Source organism: Rhagoletis zephyria, unplaced genomic scaffold (genome assembly GCF_001687245.7).
Source record: "Rhagoletis zephyria isolate East Lansing unplaced genomic scaffold, Rhagoletis_zephyria_1.1 Rzeph_scaffold_00719, whole genome shotgun sequence".
Lineage (NCBI taxonomy): Eukaryota > Metazoa > Arthropoda > Insecta > Diptera > Tephritidae > Rhagoletis > Rhagoletis zephyria.
Genome location: NW_016157803.1, coordinates 138,527 through 147,080, shown reverse-complemented (window position 1 = coordinate 147,080; position 8,554 = coordinate 138,527). Strand labels below are relative to the sequence as shown.

Here is an 8,554-nt window from a genome sequence, read left to right as displayed (position 1 = left end):
GAGATACAGAATAAGGCTGTATGTGTTTGTTGTACATTTGTTAATGTTTGTTATTGTGCGTGTAATTTTCTAGAGTAGTTTTGTGCTCTCGCTATCTCCTAGCATTAACTCGTCATTCGTTGGTATACTCTGATGAACATATGTGAGGATGATAGCAAGGGCCACTTATATAAGGTAGGGTTACAGGAGCAGTTGAAATTTTCGCCCAATGTTTCTTAAAGAAAGCCATAAACGTAGCGACCGTTGGTTCAACTTGGTGTTGTTTTGCTCTAGATTGCGCCGTTTGTGGGCCTGTGGAATGAATTTAGGGAAAATTTTCCAACACGGATCCACTCTTTGGAAAAAACAAAATATTAGGGAGTATATAGTTTTTAAGTAATTTGCATTTAAAGTTGCGAAAAATACCGAATTCAACCTCACTTTTTCCCTTGTACACCAACTGAACTGAAATGTCGGTGCTGCCATCCATACTAAAAAATGCAAGAAAAACACAAACCGGAAACAATGAAAAAATGCACATACGCCGCAGGCGAAAATTTTTAATAAAAAATCGCGCGATTTTTTATAAAAAATTTTTATAATTTATCGAAGTATCGATTTTATAATAAAAAGCGCTGCGGTAGAACATTTTTCATAAAAAATCGCGCGATTTTTAACTAAAAATTTTAATTATTTATCGAAGTATCGATTTTATAATAAAAAGCGCTGCGGTAGAACATTTTTCATAAAAAATCGCGCGATTTTTAACTAAAAATTTTAATTATTTATCGAAGTATCGATTTTATAATAAAAAGCGCCACAGGCGAAAATTTTTAATAAAAAATTGCGCGATTTTTAATTAAAAATTTTTATTATTTATTGAAGTGTCGATTTTATAAAAAAAAGCGCCGCGGTCGAAAATTTTTCATAAAAAATAGCGAGATTTTTAATTAAAAATTTTCATTATTTATCGAAGTATCGATTTTATAATAAAAAGTGCCGCAGGCGAAAATTTTTAATAAAAAATCGCGCGCGACTGAAATGTTGGTGCTGCCATTCATACTAAAAAATGCAAAAAAAACAAACCGGAAACAATGAAAAAATGCACATACGCCGCAGGCGAACATTTTTAATAATTAATAATATCGATGCTTCGATAAATAATGAAAATTTTTAATTAAAAATCGCGCGATTTTTTATGAAAAATTTTCGACCGCGGCGCTTTTTATTATAAAATCTACACTTCAATAAATAATAAAAATTTTTAATTTAAAATCGCGCGATTTTTTATGAAAAATTTTCGACCGCGGCGCTTTTTATTATAAAATCTACACTTCAATAAATAATAAAAATTTTTAATTTAAAATCGCGCGATTTTTTATTAAACATTTTCGCCTGCGGCGTATGTGCATTTTTTCATTGTTTCCCGTTTTTTTTTTTTTTTGCATTTTTTAGTATGAATGGCAGCACCGACATTTCAGTCGCGCGCGATTTTTTATTAAAAATTTTCGCCTGCGGCGCTTTTTATTATAAAATCGATGCTTCGATAAATAATGAAAATTTTTAATTAAAAAACGCGCGATTTTTTATGAAAAGTTTTCGACCGCGGCGCTTTTTATTATAAAATAGACACTTCAATAAATAATAAAAAATTTTAATTAAAAATCGCGCGATTTTTTATTAAAAATTTTCGTCTTCGGCGCTTTTTATTATAAAATCGATACTTCGATAAATAATGAAAATTTTTAGTTAAAAATCGCGCGATTTTTTATTAAAAATTTTCGTCTTCGGCGCTTTTTATTATAAAATCGATACTTCGATAAATTATGAAAATTTCTTTATTAAAAATCGCGCGATTTTTATTAAAAATTTTCGCCTGCGGCGTATGTGCATTTTTTCATTGTTTCCGGTTTTGTTTTTTTTTTGCATTTTTTAGTATGAATGGCAGCACCGACATTTCAGTTCAGTTGGTGTGCAAGGGAAAAAGTGAGGTTGAATTCGGTATTTTTTGCAACTTTAAATGCAAATTATTTAAAAACTATAAGCCTCCGGAGGGTGGGGTCTTTAGATTTAGAATCTGAAAAAGCTCCTCTATACTCCCTAACATTTTGTTTTTTCCAAAGCGTGGATCCGTTTTGGAAAATTTTCCCTAAATTCATTCCACAGGCCCACAAACGGTGCATTCTAGAGCAAAACAACACCAAGTTGAACCAACGGTCGCTACGTTTATGGCTTTCTTTAAGAAACATCGGGCGAAAATTTCAACTGCTCCTGTAACTTTACCTTATTAGTCTGTTCCAATAGCAGTCCGGTTACAGGATTTAGTCAGAACTTACAGGAAGTCGTTCCTATTGACATAAAACCTGTAAGTGGGAACACATTTGAGAGAGTAACTGAGCAACTGTTCCTAGTCAGAAGTTACAGGATTTAGTCCGGAGTTTTTTTTCCTGTAAGTTCATGAAAAGTGTCAAACGATCAGCTGATTTACATGTGCAAACAAAAACAGAAAGCGGTGAAAGCAAAGAACCTTATATTTGGTTAAAATAGGAAGTAAACAACGAAATATTTGAATATGTATAGATTTTATATAATTATTTAGTGATATTTCAGCCAAATCAGTGTAGTACCAATGACATGTAAACAAACCGTCTGACGTTTTTACAGGAAATAGTGCTTTTTGCGTTCCTATGCACTTCTGCATCTGTTCTCCTTTTACTCTCATTTGAGAGCGTAAAATTGTAGTTTGACAGTTCCACAGGTTTTAGTCCGAAGTTCAAACGAACAGACTAATTGCTGTCCATAAGTATACATACACATGCCCATCAGTACCCTGCAAAAAATGGGACTAATCCGGGATGACTCCGGGAGCAATCGCAAAGGAGCATGCGACTAATACCACTTTTGATCTCTTTATATGGAATGAACTGATCGCTTTTGTTCGAGCATGTCCTATGAAGAGACTAATTGTTCACCTTTATACCCGAAAGGGTATAAAAAGCGACTAATCACTTTTAAAAAATAAAAATAAAAATAAAAATTTGCGCCAGCTGAGATTCGAACCGGGTTGCTCAGTTTTGTTAGGCGAATACTCTCTGTGTATGCCAACGCCGCACATGAAATTTCATTGACTAAGTGCGTACATATCATTAAATCGTTAATAGTACCCGTTAGAGATGAGTTGGGGACCAATTGATCTCCAATTATACCCATAAGGGATGAGTCGAGACTAATTGAGCTCCATTAGTACCCGTATTAGACTAGTTGGGACTAATTAATGCCCAATTGTACCCGATTGAGAGTAATCTCGGAATACTCTCTTTAGAGATTAGTCGCACAATTTTTTGCAGGGTATATCAACGAAGCCCGTTTGCTTCATCATAACTATATCCATACAAACATATGTACATATGTACGAATGGATGTAGTTACGCGAAGCACTCTTGCATCATTTATACATATAGGGTTTGTTCGAGTTGTAATCACAACCGCAGTATTGCGCGAATTATTAAAGTATAGCGTTCTGTAAGAATCATGGATAACTAGATAAGAAACTCTAATTTTTTCTGGTGAGAATTTCTAGCAATGTATTATCAGTTGGGTAGTTGCAACAATGTTGCCATTTTTCATCAGTACGGCAGTAATGCCGCTTTTATTACGTGCCTCGAACAGGCCCATATTGCTTGGTAGCGGCAGAGCTGAAATGCGCAATGAGTTCGTTCATATATACATATATGTGTGTACATATACATACCCAGCGGTTGACAATTGGTATACCTGCTGCAATCAGTTGTGAGATCAGATCTGGTTAGCTCTGAAATCACAGGCGAGAGTTTTTACCTGATTTTAGAATAAGCATTTCCATTTGAGATAGCTTTAAACGTCCCAAAAATTTCCCATGGTATTTATATTTTTTATTTTTTGTACTCACACCTGAGGGAGCGCCTGCTAATAGCAGCAAAGGCGTAATGCCTCCGAACGATTTCGAATGCTTTGAGTTGGAAACGAAAATTTACAAATACAAAATACACCCGAGGAAATGGGAAATTTTACGAACATGAACAACCGTTGAATGACACTTCGTTTGCTTTTTTATTTCAAATTTATTCCAAAAAAGAAGGCACAGGAAAATTGTGTAGTCATTTTAAATATATTAATAAAAACAATAAAATAATTAAACAAAAATAATTACAAAAATATAAATAGAAATATTTCTGCAATAGGTAAGAAAAAACCGATTAAGATTACAAAATAAAAATGGCGAGTGTGAGCAACAGGCTTCTCAAGCGCCTTATAAGAAAAGAACGAGACGCTGCTTGGGCGAAAATAAATAGCAGCAGCAATGAACATGCTAAAACAAAGGAAGAGACTCCGTTAATTGATTTTAATTCATTAAGACCAGACAGTGTAAAAACAATAGCCATACAAAATTATTCTCGAAGAAGACAAAGTACTGACTTAAAAACCATACTAGCTCAGTGGTACAAAGAAACGAAACCCACGAGAAGCTGTGCGGAAAATCTTTTGATAAAACTGAACGAGGAAAACTTTTCCGTTCCTCGAAGTGTTGGAAGCCTGATGAAATCGAAAATCCACAAATTATTGACGCGTGGTGTGAAAAATCAGTTAGAGATAATTGAGTCCTTGCAGGACCAAGAGGTGATTCTAATAGACATTGGTGTCGATGGTTTATCATTGTTCAAAAGTTGTTCCACTGCTTTATGGCCTATCATGGGCAAAGTAGTGAATACACCAAATGTTAAAGTTTTTATAATTGGAGCATATGTAGGACCAGGAAAGCCGAATAATATAGATAGTTTTTTGCACGATTTTGTTAATGAAGTTAAGAAACTTAAAGTTGATGGTCTGGTTATACAAGAAAAAATTCTTAAGTTTCACATACGTTGCTTTATTGCTGATGCTCCAGCTCGATCATTCCTTACTGGTACTGTTGGTCACAATTCTTTCAACGGGTGCACCAAATGTTTACAAGTTGGTCAAAGAATAGATTTCACTACGGTTTTTAGCAACTCATCTGGAATTTTAAGGACAGACGAAAGTGATGTAATGTGGAACGATTTTCCGTCATCCCTTGTCAAACCAAATTTGACAAGGGATGACGGAAAATCGTTCCACATTACATCACACTCCTACCCTGTCGGAAATACCAACCACAAAAATGAGACGGACGAAAGCTTTGAAAATAGAGCGCACATAAATCATCACCAAGCATATTTCAGAACAGTGAAGACTTCACTAGAAGCTTTAGGTATTAGGATGGTATCGCAGTTTCCATTGGACCCGATGCATCTGATTGATTTAGGCGTTGCACGCAAAATGATTCAATATATTATTGAAGGCAAAACTGTAACAAAGCTGTCGAAAGCAAAAAGAGATGAGATGTTTGGGCGGCAATTGTCACTGGTTGGTTATATACCACGTGAGTTCTCATGAAAACCAAGAAGCTTCGTTGATGTGAACAGATTTAAGGCAACTGAATTTAGATTATTTATTCTATATACTGGAGTTGTTATTTTGAAAGATATCCTGGATGACGATTTTTATTATCACTTACTTATTTTTTGTGCTTACATGCTAATTTCGTGCCCAAAAAACTTCAAGTCGCATTTAAATATTGCCAATCAAATGTTTTCAGACTTTGTATGCTGTTTTTCTAACTTTTATGAGAAAAAGAGTGTTACTTACAATGTGCATAATCTTTTACACTTAACGCACTGTGTAAACTCCTTTGGCGCCATAAATTAATTTTCAGCTTATCCTTTCGAAAACGGTCTTCAAGATATTAAAAAAAATATTAGAAGTCCCACAAATATTCTTAAGCAGCTCTATAACCAGTATAATAACGATAATATCATGAGTCCCCCGAAGAAGCCGGTATTTAGATATTGTAGAAATGAAATACTGAATTGCATGTTAAATGAGATGTTTTTAAGTACAACAGAACCTGACAATATTTGTTGCCTCAAATCTAAAAAAGTTTTCAAAATCACAAAATTTTTAGACGAAAATAGCATCTTAGGTAGAGAATACAACAAATTCAATAACCTTTTTGAATTGCCTATAACTTCAGCCGAAATAGGAGTATACCTTTGCGATAACAGAGAAACAGATGGTGATCATATTTTCTCACTCAGTGAGATATTTTGCAAATTTGTGTGCTTACCGTACCAGGACAAGTACGTTTTTATTCCAATTTTACATCAGATTAAGTAGTAGGTTCCAATCCTTACTTATATCATAAATTAAAAAATCACAAAAATAAAAACATTTTATAAATAATAAAGTAATAATTTAACATAAATTTTAAAAGCAAAATACATAAATAAACAAATTCAACGCAATATACGAAATGCTTCAACAAAAACTTTACTCATCAAACACATCTGATGACGGCGCAGACGAAAACAGTGGCGAAAAATGTAAGAGAAACGAATTACGCTTACTGTAGTATCTGTTAGCGCTTTTATTCGTAAACTTCACTCAGTTGTTTTAAGCTTTTTCTAAGGATTTAATTTTTTATATACTTACATATAGTTCTACCTATGGAGGTTGTGATGGCTGAGCTGCAGAACATGGGAAAATGGCTGGACCGCATCGAAAAAATGGAAGGACAAATTGTCGACATGATAGCAAAACGAACCGCACTTTTACAATCGATTTTTAAATGAAATAATGTGAAGTCTGAAGTCCAATTAGTTTCCAATTTTAAACAAGGAAGACCTTGATAAATTAGAAAAGGATATCAATGAAAACTACAGCGAGATCGTAAGTTTATCGTTGGGTCCTGCAATTTACCCCGACTAAAAATATTTTTTCTGTTAATAGAATTCAATCGTAAGAACCATCCTTGGAAAGTTACCAATAACAAAAAAACTGCACTGTTTTTTTGGAGAAGATTTGATAATGTCGATGAATTATGACGGAACGCAGGGCATGCATGCTTTCAAATCATTCAAAAACATCAATAAAATTCTATTTGGTAAGTCACAATGCATTTTAAGTAGATATAGCTTCCTGGGCTCGAAAATAATATTTTTTTTATTATTGCCCTTATAACACTTTCAATATAGTCCTGGATATAGATTTTCCACTTTTGCTTTCAATGAATTAGAATATGTTCAATACATACATATGTATGAATATTATTAACATCACAACTTTTCATTTTGTTTTCCAGAATCTATTTCCGTATATGAAGAAATTACAATTGACGACTACGTGAAGCAAATAAGAGCATCGTTTAAGATTTTAAAAAACAGAATTCATAAAGCTAAGTCTGAGAAAAAAAAGAAAAATATTAATTCAGCTACTGGAGAAAACCCCTCGAATTCTTAACTTTTGACCCTTGTTTTATTTAATTTTTTTTATTCAACTTTGTACTTACAAATATGTTGTTTAGAATTAGAAACAAATCAACCCAGTTGTCGCTAATGAAATACCATAACATTATTTACTTTTCCATTTCAAATTTCTATATTGTTCTTTATAAAACACCGTATGTATTAATACTTTAATTTTATTAAATAAAAATTAAAAAAATAGCCAAATTGTGTCCGACTTGTTGTTTAATTAATAAAGTATCTTATTTGGAGCCAATTTTACTTTTGGATAATCGGGCCTGAGTATTTCGTCCCTAATAGAAGGCCTGAAATTTCCGTACCTATTCAGTATTGTCTGAATTATCGAAGGAATACTCTTTGGGATATTCAGGCCTGGATATTAGCTATACGATGTCAGGGGTTCAGTAAGAATGACATTTTAATGTGAAAAAGGGATCATGAGGTGTGTTAAAAACTCAGGACTTACTATTACCATTCAGGCCTGAGAGAAGGCATTGTTTCAGGCCAGTTTCAACCGCTGGGTTATTTCATATACGAATATGCCCCAATAGTTTTGGAGCCAATTAAAATGCATTTCCCCATGCATACGTATGTACATACGTACTTCATTAACTGATAACGTTTTTACATGCATAAATATATATGTATGTATGTGCATATTACTGCCAAAATACTATGCCCATACACACAAATGTACATATTTACAACTCACGGCAGCATACATACATATGCACATAATTACACGCCCTGCAGGGAAACCGCGGACTAGTGAATAAAATTTCTAGTTCCGTACTAGGTCTTTATCGCCAAAAAGGAACTAGTCCGATAGGAAGTAGTCCAAAATCGGCGAAAAGTGGTACTTTTAAGAAACTAATTTTTTCAGTTTTTTTCACTACAAATCTATATCTAAAGTGACGAATTTAGAATTGGTTCGGAACTATAGAAAAAGGGATGCAGAACGAACTAGATCCTATTTGTCGAATTTAGAACTATTTCGGAACTATCGAATAAGGGATGCAGCGAGGGGCTTGTTTACTTTACATAGATATGTGTTCGGCGGCTTTTTCGTTCAAATACGCTTCTATTCTGTGCTTCGCAGATGCTATTTCATACTTTGGTAATACAAAACAAAGCTTTGTGTTAACATATTAACATCTTGGGGCCGTCTGGAATCTAACCAATAACAGCGAGCACCTCTGCAAAGTCAGCTACAGCAA

At 33.8% G+C, this 8,554-nt stretch overlaps 1 long non-coding RNA gene across 1 annotated transcript; it reads left to right on the top strand.

Moving 5' to 3' along the window:
• The first annotated feature begins 5,111 nt into the window (after positions 1–5,111).
• On the top strand, positions 5,112–7,477 carry LOC108361234 (uncharacterized). The gene is made up of 4 exons (XR_001847264.1): positions 5,112–6,416; positions 6,532–6,762; positions 6,823–6,976; positions 7,175–7,477. It is a non-coding gene; the product is annotated as an uncharacterized LOC108361234 (long non-coding RNA).
• Positions 7,478–8,554: the final 1,077 nt, after the last annotated feature.